Source organism: Balaenoptera physalus (assembly GCF_965194825.1).
Source record: "Balaenoptera physalus genome assembly, chromosome: X".
In the NCBI taxonomy this organism is placed as follows: Eukaryota; Metazoa; Chordata; class Mammalia; order Artiodactyla; family Balaenopteridae; genus Balaenoptera; species Balaenoptera physalus.
The window spans coordinates 29841783-29856074 of record NC_138903.1 but is presented as its reverse complement, the minus strand read 5'-3'; the positions used below and the strand labels follow the sequence as shown (position 1 = coordinate 29856074).

Here is a 14292-nt window from a genome sequence, read left to right as displayed (position 1 = left end):
GTTACCTTGAGGGATTTTTGTAAGAATTAGGAAAAAATATCAGTAGAGTAAAAAAATATAGTACAAACAGAAAATACAAATATACCTTTTTAAAATTCAGTGTTACTCAGCTTCTTTACTGCCAATTACATATATTTTCCTGTTTCAGAATTTTTTTCATAGTCTATATCTTATTTGCCAATCTATAGCTTCCCATGGACTGCTTTCTGAGTGGCAAACTATTAGAATACTTAAGAAATATGTCACATTGGCCTACCTGAGTCTGTTTTATTGCAAATACCCAGGCATCTGACTTAAACATAAGATTCAGTAATCAGCCTGAAACTCATCAAAGCTCAAGCTTATATTTTCTGCAGTTGTGGCTCTCTGAAACTTTGGAAAAGGCATTTGAAACTTTATAAATCTGAATTTCTCAAGTAGCATTAGCTATGTAACCTACAAATGGATAAAAAATAAATAAATTTCTAAAGAATCGGTTTGTGTAATGATGCGTTTGTTCAGTTGAATTCCACTAATGCAGATGGTAGCCTGCTTGTTGTAAAGTAATTAATGTAAGGCACGAACAGAACCAGCAGTTCTGCAGTAACTAACTCGCTTCACCCATGCTGCCAGGTATGTCCTGCACTGGTTGCCAGTGTAAGGATTAAGAGAGGAGCAAAAGGGGGAAGTGCTACATGAAATCAGAATAAACATTGAATGTAAAAAACGTATGGAACATGTGAAGGAATGAGAAAGAGAACAACGAATCTTCTTAAGTTCTTTTTTTCTTAGCTTCACATTCTGTCCAAAAGATTAAGCATTCAATGCCTTGTTTAGTATTGTGCCAGGGGAACCCAGAAAAAAATTAGAAATGATCTTTGTCTTCAAGCATCTCAGTGTAACTTGGGAGTCAGGACTAACCAAGATGGAGCAATTGGTCTGAAAGAAAGCTGTATATGAAGTAGTAAGTTTCATTTTATCCTGTATGAGTGCTGTTGAAATCTGTGAGAGAAATGAGCAAGGCTGCAATGGAAAATAGGGAACTAATCCACAGGTAGGTGTTGAGCTGCTGAAACTTAAAGATGTTTAGAATAGGATGAGATAAAAAGGGAGATGGAGAGCATTCCTGTCTGCAAAACAAGGTGAGTGCGTATTTAGAAGTAGGGAACAGAGATGGGCAGAGGTAAAACACAGACTGAGTAAAAGAGGGCGATTTTTTTCAGCTTTTCTTTTTGTCTGTTTTATTTATGGACACCTGTTTGAGCCCATTGCTCTGGACTTGATAAACTGGGAGATACAGTTTTGCTCCTGTTGAAAATAAGAGCCACCCTTTATTGAGACCTTACTGTGTTTCAGGGACTGTGCTGAGATTTTTACTTATTATCTCTTGTAATCATCGGAATACCTATCTGAGGCCAGGATGCGGAATAGTAAATGGGGAGTTTGATTCCCAAGTTTGAGATCCCAATCTTTATGTCACTGACCTTTAAGCAGCTTGTTATATAATTACAGGAAGTCAAGGTGCTGGGCCATTGTATAATAATGAGTCAGGTGCCACTATGTGAGAATTTATTTTGTCAAGAGTACAGGATATAACATAACTTCTCTATACTTTTGGAAGAGTGGGAGAAAGCTGAATTCTCAAAGGCCATGGAAGACGAGCCTTTAGAGAGCAGAATGGAACCTGAAGGGAATGGTATGTAGCAACCTACAAGGAGCAGGAAGACCTGAGTTTAAATGCTCCCTCTCCTGTCTGGAGCATGGGGAAGCCGTGTCACCTCACCTTTCTGCACACTACTTTCCTCATCTGCATCAGCAATATAATTAGAGGACCTACCCAACTTATATCACTTATATAGGTACAATTATAGGACCTACATACCTCATTTTTGCATCAGACCCTGCACTGGCCCCTAAAGCTAAAGATTTACAGCCACTGCCCTGTAAAAGCTCACAGTGTAGGTTATAGAGGTAGCTGAGAGTCTGTGTTTGGGATTCCTCAAAAACAAAGCCTGATGCAAGGCCTCGATTGCTGGAAATTTATTTGAAAGCAAACTCAGGAATATGAGCTAGCTGCTAACGAGACAAGGAAGGAGGAAAAGCGAATAAAGAGAACATTTTTGAGCTGATTACCATTAACTGGACCTCAGCCCTACCTGGGACCCACTGAAGAACCTTGTAGAATTCCCCTCAAAACTGTGCCTCTGAAGGACAATTCCTCTTTCTCCCTCCTCGTCCTGTCAGCTGAGAGTCATTTCCTGGGCATTAACCTTTTGGCTTCCTGGCCCTGAAGCAGAAAACAGGAGGTGTAGCTGAATTAGAGATGGATTGAGGGGAGGTGGTGCAAGGTACAAAGCATCTGCTACTCAAAATAAACATAAAAAAAGAATCAAAAGGCAGAAGATAAGAAAGTAGGAATAGAGCACATTCTGGAGGGCCTTGAAAGCTGGGCTAAAAAGGTGTGGAATGTGTATGTCTCAGTGTTTTCTCCTTCCTTTCCTGAATCATATGACTTGTTAAGAATATGGTTTACCTCTCACATATAGAGAACAAACTAGTGGTTACCAGTGGGGAGAGGGGAGGGGCAATTATGAGGAGGGGATTAAGAGATACAAACTATTGTGTATTAAAAAAGCTACAAGCTTATTTTAAAATAAGCTATATTGTATAACACAGGGAATATAGCCAATATTTTATAATAAGTATGAATAGAGCATAACCTTTAAAAGTTGTGTATCACTATATTGTACACCTGGAACTTAATATAATATTGTACAAAAGTTATACCTCAACAACAGCAAAAAACAAATTGTGAATTGTAGCGAGTTTCCTGTTAATTATGACTGGTTTGGTCCTGAAGATGGCCCCATGTAACCAAGAATTAATTGCCTGATTTCAAACTCAGTGAACAGCTGTGTAGAGATATAGGGTAGGTGCTTTCCATGAGATTCTCTCCCATGCTGTCTTTGGGTTGCTTAATCATAATTATAAAGTTGGAGAAATGTAGATGGGGCAGGGAACAACACATGTTCTGATACATGCTTGATGGTATCTGTAGGCACAGCCTTTGCCTTTTCATAGGTGCCATAGAGTACTTTCTGTCAAGGCTTTCTTCAGTTATCCAGAAGATTAAATGCTGAGTTAGTTATTGTCCTTGAACATCTATTCATCTATAGCTCAGTGGATTTATTCATTTATTTCCCAACTTAATCCACAAGGGGATTACTATTACATATATTTTTCCTGATGACTTTTTTTTTTATTCCTTATCTCCATGATATCATTTTATTTTTTTTAAACATCTTTATTGTAGTATAATTGCTTTACAATGGTGTGTCAGTTTCTGCTTTATAACAAAGTGAATCACTTATACATATACATATTTCCCCATATCTCTTCCCTCTTGCGTCTCCCTCCCTCCCACCCTCCCTATCCCACCGCTCTAGGTGGTCACAAAGCACCGAGCTGATCTCCCTCTGCTATGCAGCTGCTTCCCACTAGCTAGCTATTTTACGTTTGGTAGTGTATATATGTCCATGCCACTCTCTCACTTTGTGCCAGCTTACCCTTCCCCCTCCCCATATCCTCAAGTCCATTCTCTAGTAGGTCTGCATCTTTATTCCCGTCTTGCCCCTAGGTTCTTCATGACCATTTTTTTTCTTTTTTTTAGATTCCATATATATGTGTTAGCATACTGTATTTGTTTTTCTCTTTCTGACTTACTTCACTCTGTAGGACAGACTCTAGGTCCATCCACCTCACTACAAATAACTTCGTTTCTTTTTATGGCTGAGTAATATTCCATTGTATATATGTGCCACATCTTCTTTATCCATTCGTCTGTCGATGGACACTTAGGTTGCTTCCATGTCCTGGTTATTGTAAATAGTGCTGCAATGAACATTGTGGTCCATGACTCTTTATGAATTATGGTTTTCTCAGGGTATATGCCCAGTAGTGGGATTGCTGGGTCGTATGGTAGTTTTATTTTTAGTTTTTTAAGGAACCTCCTTACTGTTCTCCATAGTGGCTGTATCAATTTACATTCCCACCAAGAGTGCAAGAGGGTTCCCTTTCCTTCACACCCTCTCCAGCATTTATGGTTTGTAGATTTTTTGATGATGGCCATTCTGACTGGTGTGAGATGATATCTCATTGCAGTTTTGATTTGCATTTCTCTAATGATTAATGATGTTGAGCATTCTTTCATGTGTTTGTTGGCAATCTGTATATCTTCTTTGGAGAAATCTCTATTTAGATCTTCTGCCCATTTTTGGATTGGGTTGTTTGTTTTCTTGATATTGAGCTGAATGAGCTGCTTGTATAATTTGGAGATTAATCGTTTGTCAGTTGCTTTCTTTACAAATATTTTCTCCCATTCTGAGGGTTGTCTTTTCATCTTGTTTATGGTTTCCTTTGCTGTGCAAAAGCTTTTAAGTTTCATTAGGTCCCGTTTGTTTATTTTTGTTTTTATTTCCATTACTCTAGGATGTTGGTCAAAAAAGATCTTGCTGTGATTTATGTCATAGAGTGTTCTGCCTATGTTTTCCTCTAAGAGCTTGATAGTGTCTGGCCTTACATTTAGGTCTTTAATCCATTTTGAGTTTATTTTTGTGTATGGTGTTAGGGAGTATTCTAATTTCATACTTTTACATGTAGCTGTCCAGTTTTCCCAGCACCACTTGTTAAAGAGGCTGTCTTCTCTCCACTGTATATTCTTGCCTTCTTTATCAAAGATAAGGTGGCCATATGTGCGTGGGTTTATCTCTGGGCTTTCTATCCTGTTCCATTGATCTATATTTCTGTTTTTGTGCCAGTACCATACTTTTTTGATTACTGTAGCTTTGTAGTATAGTCTGAAGTCAGGGGGCCTGATTCCTCCAGCTCCGTTTTTTTTTTTCTCAAGATTGCTTGGGCTATTCGGGGTCTTTTGTGTTTCCATACAAATTGTGAAATTTTTTGTTCTAGTTCTGTGAAAAATGCCAGTGGTAGTTTGATAGGGATTGCATTGAATCTGTAGATTGCTTTGGGTAGTAGAGTCATTTTCACAATGTTGATTCTTCCAATCCAAGAACATGGTATATCTCTCCATCTGTTTGTATCATCTTTCATTTCTTTCAGCAGTGTCTTATACTTTTCTGCATACAGGTGTTTTGTCTCCTTAGGTAGGTTAATTCCTGGGTATTTTATCCTTTTTGTTGCAGTGGTAAATGGGAGTGTTTCCTTAATTTCTCTTTCAGATTTTTCATCATTAGTGCATAGGAATGCAAGAGATATCTGTGCATTAATTTTGTATCCTGCAACTTTACCAAATTCATTGATTAGCTCTAGTAGTCTTCTGGTGGCATCTTTAGGATTCTCTATGTATAGTATCATGTCATCTGCAAACAGTACAGTTTTACTTCTTCTTTTCCAATTTGTATTCCTTTTATTTCTTTTTCTTCTCTGATTGCCATTGCTAGGACTTCCAAAACTATGTTGAATAATAGTGGTGAGAGTGGACAAGCTTGTCTTGTTCCTGATCTTAGAGGAAATGTTTTCAGTTTTTCACCATTGAGAATGATGTTGGCTGTGGGTTTGTCATATATGGCCTTTATTATGTTGAGGAAAGTTCCTTCTATGCCTACTTTCTGGAGGGTTTTTATCATAAATGGGTGTTGAATTTTGTCGAAAGTTTTCTCTGCATCTGTTGAGATGATCATATGGTTTTTCTCCTTCAATTTGTTAATATGGTGTATCACCTTGTTTGATTTGCGTATATTGAAGAATCCTTGCATTCCTGGGATAAACCCCACTTGATCATGGTATATGATCCTTTTAATGTGCTGTTGGATTCTGTTTGCTAGTATTTTGTTGAGGACTTTTGCATCTATGTTCATCAGTGATATTGGCCTGTAGTTTTCTTTCTTTGTGATGTCTTTGGTTTTGGTATCAGGGTGATGGTGGCCTCATAGAATGAGTTTGGTAGTGTTCCTCCCTCTGCTATATTTTGGAAGAGTTTGAGAAGGATAGGTGTTAGCTCTTCTCTAAATGTTTGATAGAATTCTCCTCTGAAGCCATCTGGTCCTGGGCCTTTGTTTCTTGGAAGATTTTTTTTTTTTTTTAAACAAACTGTAACAGGGAAGAGCCAGTTTTTTGTTTTTTTGTTTTTTTTTAAATTAATTAATTAATTTATTTATTTTTGGCTGTGTTGGGTCTTTGTTTCTGTGCAAGGGCTTTCTCTAGTTGCAGCAAGTGGGGGCCACTCTTCATTGCGGTGCGTGGGCCTCTCACTGTCACGGCCTCTCGTTGCGGAGCACAGGCTCCAGACGCACAGGTTCAGTAGTTGTGGCTCACGGGCCCAGTTGCTCCGTGGCATGTGGGATCTTCCTGGACCAGGGCTCGAATCCGTGTCCCCTGCATTGGCAGGCAGATTCTCAACCACTGCGCCACCAGGGAAGCCCCTCTTGGAAGATTTTTAATCACAATTTCAATTTCAGTGCTTGTGGTTGGTCTGTTCATATTTTCTATTTCTTCCTGGTTCAGTCTCGGAAGGTTGTGCATTTCTAAGAATTTGTCCATTTCTTCCAGGTTGTCCATTTTATTGGCATATAGTTGCTTGTAGTAATCTCTCATGATCCTTTGTATTTCTGCAGTGTCAGTTGTTACGTCTCCTTTTTCATTTCTAATTCTGTTGATTTGAGTCTTCTCCCTTTTTTTCGTGATGAGGCTGGCTAATGGTTTATCAATTTTGTTTATCTTCTCAAAGAACCAGCTTTTAGTTTTATTGATCTTTGATATCATTTCCTTTGTTTTTCATTTATTTCTGATCTGACCTTTATGATGTCTTACCTTCTGCTAACTTTGGGGGTTTTTTGTTCTTCTTTCTCTAATTGCTTTAGGTGTAGGGTTAGGTTGTTTATTTAAGATGTTTCCTGTTTCTTGAGGTAGGCTTGTATTGCTATATACTTCCCTCTTAGAACTGCTTTTGCTGCATTCCATAGGTTTTGGGTCATCATGTTTTCATTGTCATTTGTTTCTAGGTATTTTTTAATTTCCTCTTTGATTTCTTCAGTGATCTCTTGGTTATTAAAGAGTGTATTGTTTGGCCTCCATGTGTTTGTATTTTTTACAGATCTTTTCCTGTAATTGATATCTAGTCTCATAGTGTTGTGGTCGGATAAGATACTTGATATGATTTCAATTTTCTTAAATTTACCAAGGCTTGATTTGTGATGTGACCCAAGATATGATCTATCCTGGAGAATGTTCCATGAGCACTTGAGAAGAATGTGTATTCTGTTGTTTTTGGATGGAATGTCCTGTAAATATCAATTAAGTCCATCTTGTTTAATGTATCATTTAAAGCTGTGTTTCCTTATTTATTTTCATTTTGGATGATCTGTCCATTGGTGAAAGTGGGGTGTTAAAGTCCCCTACAATGATTGTGTTACTTTCGATTTCCCCTTTTATGGCTGTTAGTATTTGCCTTATGTATTGAGGTGCTCCTATGTTGGGTGCATAAATATTTACAATTGTTATATCTTCTTCTTGGATTGATCCCTTGGTCATTATGTAGTGTCCTTCGTTGTCTCTTGTAATAGTCTTTGTCTTAAAGTCTATTTTGTCTGATATGAGAATTGCTACTCCAGCTTTCTTTTGATTTCCATTTGCATGGAATATCTTTTTCCATCCCCTCACTTTCAGTCTGTATTTGTCCCTAGGTCTGAGGTGGGTCTCTTGTAGACAGCATATATATGGGTCTTGTTTTTGTATCCATCCAGCCAGTGTTTGTCTTTTGGTTGGAGCATTTAATCCATTTACATTTAAGGTAATTATTGATATTTATGTTCCTGTTCCCATTTTCTTAATTGTTTTGGGTTTGTTATTGTAGGTCTTTTCCTTCTCTTGTGTTTCCTGCCTGGAGAAGTTCCTTTAGCATTTGTTGTAAAGCTGGTTTGGTGGTGCTGAATTCTCTTAGCTTTTGCTTGTCTGTAAAGGTTTTAATTTCTCCATCAAATCTGCGTGAGATCCTTGCTGGGTAGAGTAATCTTGGTTGTAGGTTTTTCTCCTTCATCAGTTTAAATATGTCCTGCCATTCCCTTCTGGCTTGCAGAGTTTCTGCTGAAAGATCAGCTGTTAACCTTATGGGGATTCCCTTGTGTGTTATTTGTTGTTTTTCCCTTGCTGCTTTAAATATTTTTTCTTTGTATTTAATTTTTGATAGTTTGCTTAATACATGTCTTGGCATGTTTCTCCTTGGATTTATCCTGTATGGGACTCTGTGCTTCCTGGACTTGATTAACTATTTCCTTTCCCATATTAGGGAAGTTTTCAGCTATAATCTCTTCAAATATTTTCTCAGTCCCTTTCTTTTTCTCTTCTTCTTCTGGGACACCTATAATTCGAATGTTGGTGTGTTTAATGTTGTCCCAGAGGTCTCTGAGACTGTCCTCAATTCTGTTCATTCTTTTTTCTTTATTCTGCTCTGCAATAGTTATTTCCACTATTTTATCTTCCAGGTCACTTATCCGGTCTTCTGCCTCAGTTATTCTGCTATTGATCCCTTCTAGAGAATTTTCAGTTTCATTTATTGTGTTGTTCATCATTTTTCGTTTGCTCTGTAGTTCTTCTAGGTCCTTGTTAATCGTTTCTTGTATTTTCAATATTCTATTTCCAAGATTTTGGATCATCTTTACTATCATTATTCTGAACTCTTTTTCAGGTAGACTGCCTATTTCCTCTTCATTTGTTATGTCTGGTGGGGTTTTGCCTTGCTCCTTCATCTGCTGTGTGTTTCTCTGTCTTCTCATTTTGCTTAACTTACTGTGTTTGGGGTCTCCTTTTCACAGGCTGCAGGTTCGTAGTTCCCGTTGTTTTTGGTGTCTGTCCCCAGTGGCTAAGGTTGGTTCGGTGGCTTGTGTAGGCTTCCTGGTGGAGGGGAGTAGTGCCTGTGTTTTGGTGCATGAGGCTAGATCTTGTCTCTCTGGTGGGCGGGTCCACATCTGGTGGTGTGTTTTGTGGTGCCTGTGCCCTTATTATGATTTTAGGCAACCTCTCTGCTAATGGATGGGGTTGTGTTCCTCTCTTGCTAGTTATTTGGCATAGGGTGTCCAGCACTGTAGCTTGCTGGTCGTTGAGTGGAGCTGGGTCTTGGCATTGAGTTGGAGATCTCTGGGAGATTTTCGCCATTTGATATTACATAGAGCTGGGCTATCTCTTGTGGGCGAATGACCTGAACTTGGCTCTCCCACCTCAGAGGCACAGCCCTGATGCCTGGCTGGAGCACCAAGAGCCTGTCATCCACATGGCTCAGAATAAAAGGGAGAAAAAGAAAGAAAGAAAGAAGAAGATAAAATAAGATAAAATGAAATAAAATAAAATAAAGTAAAATAAAATAAAGTTATTAAAATAAAAAATAATTATTAAAAATTTTTTTTAAGTAATAAAAAAAAGAAGGAAGAGAGCAACCAAACCAAAAATCAAATCATCCAATGATAACAAATGCTAAAAACTATACTAAAACAAACAAAGAAACAGACAGAGAACCCTAGGACAAATGGTAAAAGCAAAGCTGTACAGACCAAGTCACACACAGAAGCATACACATACACACTCATAAAAAGAGAAAAAGGGAAAAAAAATATATATCCTTGCTCCCAGTGTCCACCTCCTCAATTTGGGATGATTGTTGTCTGTTCAGGTGTTCTACAGATGCAGGTACATCAGGTTGATTGAGGAGATTTAATCCGCTGCTCCTGAGGCTGCTGGGAGAGATTTCCCTTTCTCTTCTTTGTTCGCACAGCTTCTGGTGTTCAGCTTCGGATTTGGATCTGCCTCTGCATGTAGGTCGCCTGAGGGCGTCTGTTCTTCGTTCAGACAGGACGGGGTTAAAGGAGCAGCTGCTTTGGGGGCTCTGGCTCACTCAGACCAGGGGTGGGGGGAGGGGCGTGGAATGCGGGGCGAGCCTGCGGCGGCAGAGGCCGGCGTGACGTTGCACCAGCCTGAGGCGCGCCGTGCATTCTCCCGAGGAAGTTGTCCCTGGATCACGGGACCCTGGCAGTGGTGGGCTGCACAGGCTCCCGGGAGGGGAGGTGCGGATAGTGGCCTGTGCTTGCACAGAGGCTTCTTGGTGGCGGCAGCAGCAGCCTTAGCGTCCCATGCCCGTCTCTGGTGTCTGCGCTGATAGCCGTGGCTCGCGCCCGTCTCTGGAGGTCCTTTAAGCAGCACTCTTAATCCCCTCTCCTCACGCACCGTGAAACAAATAGGCAAGAAAAAGTCTGTTGCCTCTTCGGCAGCTCCAGACCTTTTCCTGGAGTCCCTCCCAGCTAGTTGTGGCACACTATTCCCCTTCAGGCTGTGTTCTCGCAGCCAACCCCAGTCATCTCCCTGGGATCCGACCTCCGAAGCCCGAGCCTCAGCTCCCAGCCCCCGCCCGCCCTGGCGGGTGAGCAGACAAGCCTCTCAGGCTGGTGAGTGCTGGTCGGCACCGGTCCTCTGTGCGGGAATCTCTCCACTTTGCCCTCCGCACCCCTGTGGCTGCGCTCTCCTCTGTGGCTCCGAAGCTTCCCCCCTCTGCCACCCGCCGGCTCCGCCCACGAAGGGGCTTCCTAGTGTGTGGAAACCTTTCCTCCTTCACAGCTCCCTCCCACTGGTGTAGGTCCCTTCCCTATTCTTTTGTCTCTGTTTTTTCTTTTTTCTTTTCCCCTACCCAAGTATTTGGGGAGTTTCTTGCCTTTTGGGAAGTCTGAGGTCTTCTGCCAGCATTCAGTAGGTGTTCTGTAGGAGTTGTTACACATGTAGTTGTATTTCTGATGTATTTGTGGGGAGGAAGGTAATCTCCACGTCTTACTCTTATGCCATCTTGAAGCTCCCTTGTATGGATTATTTAATTTCTCCATTTTAATTGACTAGAGGCGAATGTTTCCGACTGGCTCCCCACCGTCCCCCTGCCGGGCGCTCTTCTCCTGATGACTTTTTAAAACTAAATGGATAAAACATATGATATTGGAATCACATCAACTTGCCCAGAGGGTTATTTGAATATTTGAAGATTTTTGTTGGTTTATAAGTTTTGCATGCTTCTGGTTTTTAATGACTTCAGTGTCATCAAAAATCATAATCAGCTGTACATTTTTCTTCTTTTGACCTACTAGACATTCACAGTTAGCTTTCTGTACTTTGTTATTGTAGAAGAAAATATAAAGTAATGAAATTTATGATTTAATAAGAAAACAGGCATTGAAGCTGCTGAAATACGATGTTTTCAGCTTTATGTCTACTGTGAAAAGTCCAGGTTACTGTTTATGAAATATTTTAAAACTTTTCTTTCTGATCGAATTGAATTTCTTGTCCAGCCAGTATAGTGAGATAATTCTTCCTTTTGTGGAACAAATGGATTTTAATAAGTTCCTTAATATGAAAATGTTACTAAGATTTAATTTATATACTTAGTACTGCTTAAAAAATATATTCAATGCAAAAAAGAGCCAATATGCATAGAACATTAATAAACTATTTGAGTTTCTTTAGTTACTGCAACTAAATGATAGGTAGTAAGATGTTTAATATTTGCAGTAACAATTGCATTCTTCTTTTCCAGAGATTAAGCTTGCTGATTACATTGCATGAAGAAAAATTAATTAGTTTGCTCCAGTGGAGCAGTTAATGTAGCACGAGTGTAATCCATACCCTGTTTCCCTGTGTACCCAACTTATTTGTACTCCCTCTGCCTTTAAGTACACAACATTTTCTTGGTCACTTCCCAACTTAGAAAAATGTTTAATTAAGTAGTTAATACTACTTTGAAAATATAGTGCTAAGGACAAAAATGCATTATTAAATCCAAACCAAAGTTATTTTTATGGCTATTTACATTTAACTCCTATGTTATACTCATTAATCAAAAGATTGCATATTATTTAAAATTTTTTGTAATTAAGAATTAACTGGGACTTCCCTGGTGGCACAGTGGTTAAGATTCCGCCTGCCAATGCATGGGACATGGGTTCGAGCCCTGGTCCAGGAAGATTCCACGTGCCGCAGAGCAGCTAAGCCTGTGTGCCACAACTACTGAGCCTGTGCTCTAGAGCTCGTGAGCCACAACTACTGAGGCTGTGTGCCACAACTACTGAAGCCCACACGCCTAGAGCCCATGCTCCGCAACAAGTGAAGCCACTGCAGTGTGAAGCCCATGCATTGCAACAAAGGGTAGCCCCCGCTCATTGCAACTAGAGAAAAGGCTGCACAGCAACGAAGACCCAATGCAACCAAAAATAAATAAATTAATTGATTAATTTAAAAAAAAAGAATTAACTGGAAGAATGCAAGTATCATTGTGTTATAAAACATTGATTGCTCATCCATATATTACTGTGCTTAGGTGCTATGGGGTTTAGTTTAAGTAAGCATATTATCTGCCCTCTGGGAGCTTCTATCTATTAGAATTAAGAAGACATTTCAAAGAATCTGAACTGAAAAGATTTAGAGTGCAGCTGTGTGAATTAATGGAAGCATTTTTATTTTAAAGCAATATGTGCTCACTTCCAAATCCTCCTTTAAAATAAAGTTTTACTCATGTTGCATTTGAAACTTTTTTCATCTTCTTTAATAATCATTGTTTGAAGATGAAATTTTTACAAGAGAGCATTTCTCTCTAATTCAGCCCTTGGTTTACCATACCCATTGGTTACTTAATAAAGGAAGACTTTCCTACCCAGTTCCCTTCCTCCTGTCAAAGCTGTCCTGCCTACTTGAACCTACAGGGACTGGACCCTTTTCACTACAACTCACAATCTCATGGTCGATACCAACTAGATTTTGTTTTGGCTAGAAATTATTGAGTCCCAGAAAGACAAAGATCTGAGAAGGACAGGTCTTATATAGTAATCCTGTAGAATAAAAAAAACACACCTTTAGTTGCTCATATCAAAATAATGAAAGAATTAGATTGATTACTCATGTCAAAAATAATATGACGTTGTACTTCCTGAGATACCTACGTTGTATTTGTGTATACTACTGAGAGGTCATTGTCATAGAAGGAGTCAGAATTCCATGATCTAGTCCTAGTTTTTTTTAAATCACTGATTGGTTATATAGCATACAATTTGCTAAACTTCGCTGCACTCTAGATTTCTCAGCTTTAAAAGAAATGATATTGGCCAGATGATTTCCAAATTAATATGAAGTGTATAATATTGTTCTTTTTCTACATACATCCCACTGTTTTGTCATACCAGCTAGATGAGTTTTAAATTTAAACTTGTGGGTTAATCTGGGCAGACGTTTCTGCAGGAAATATAAGGAGACCTATACCCTAAAATGTCCTTCGCTCCAGGTAGATGCTAATAGTATCGGCCATTGGTAAAATACTATGTGAACGTATATTCTGTACAACGAGATTGTGAATTAATATGGGATTTACTTACAGATAAATATTCATTCACCAATGTGACATAATAATTGAGTTTTTATTATTGAGCTGTTCAAACTAACTAGTATACAAAGAAAAAAGACACTTCTTATACTCATGGGAAAAAAATAGATACACAGACAATGCTTCATCAGTGCAATGAGTAGAGAAAAACATATATGCTGTGGGAGATCAAGAGTGCTTTGCAGCCAGATCATGCATTGAACCGAGATTTGTACTGTCAGAGAAATTTTGCAGGGGTAGTGGTAACTTAGCTGACACTTAAAGGAGCAGACGAATAGGATGTTTCAGGCAGAAAAGACATAGTGTATGGAGGCTGGAAGGAAGGAAAATATCAGATTACTTCTGGGAAAACAGTTATGGGGAAGAATATACAGAAGAAGCCACAGTGGTAGTGGGAACCATCTACCTAGTGATTTCATGGCTACTCAGCAGTCTTATAATTGGTTATTTGTCTTCTAAATCGAATGTGTAGTTCCTATAACTTAAAAAAATAAGTAACAGTACACATGATACCAAGTGTAAATTAGACCCTCATTGACCTACCATATAGATTTGCCTTGAAATTTTCTGTATGTTTGTATCTGCAGTGAGCTGTTTATTGAACAGTTGACCTAAATTAACAGCTTGTTCAACAGTAAGGCATATTTGTGACTGGTTGTGAGGGTCTCATAAGATTCAAGATAGCATTCTTTTACTGTGGGACCTACTTCTTTGGGAAAGGCTTTATTTCTGTTTGCATAAAACAGTGACCCAGGCTCTGGGGTATCAGGAGATAAGAAGGTGTAATGTCATCTTTATGACAGAGTTGGCAGGAGAATTGATACCGTACTGATTTGCTGTGGCAGTGAGCTCCGTAGATAGAATAGCTCTTTAGTAATAAGGGCTCTTGAGACATA

The 14292-nt window shown here is 39.2% G+C and overlaps 1 protein-coding gene across 5 annotated transcripts in view; it reads left to right on the top strand.

Moving 5' to 3' along the window:
• DMD (dystrophin) overlaps positions 1 to 14292 on the top strand; it is a 2259822-nt gene that overhangs the window by 824442 nt on the left and 1421088 nt on the right. The window lies entirely within an intron of this gene.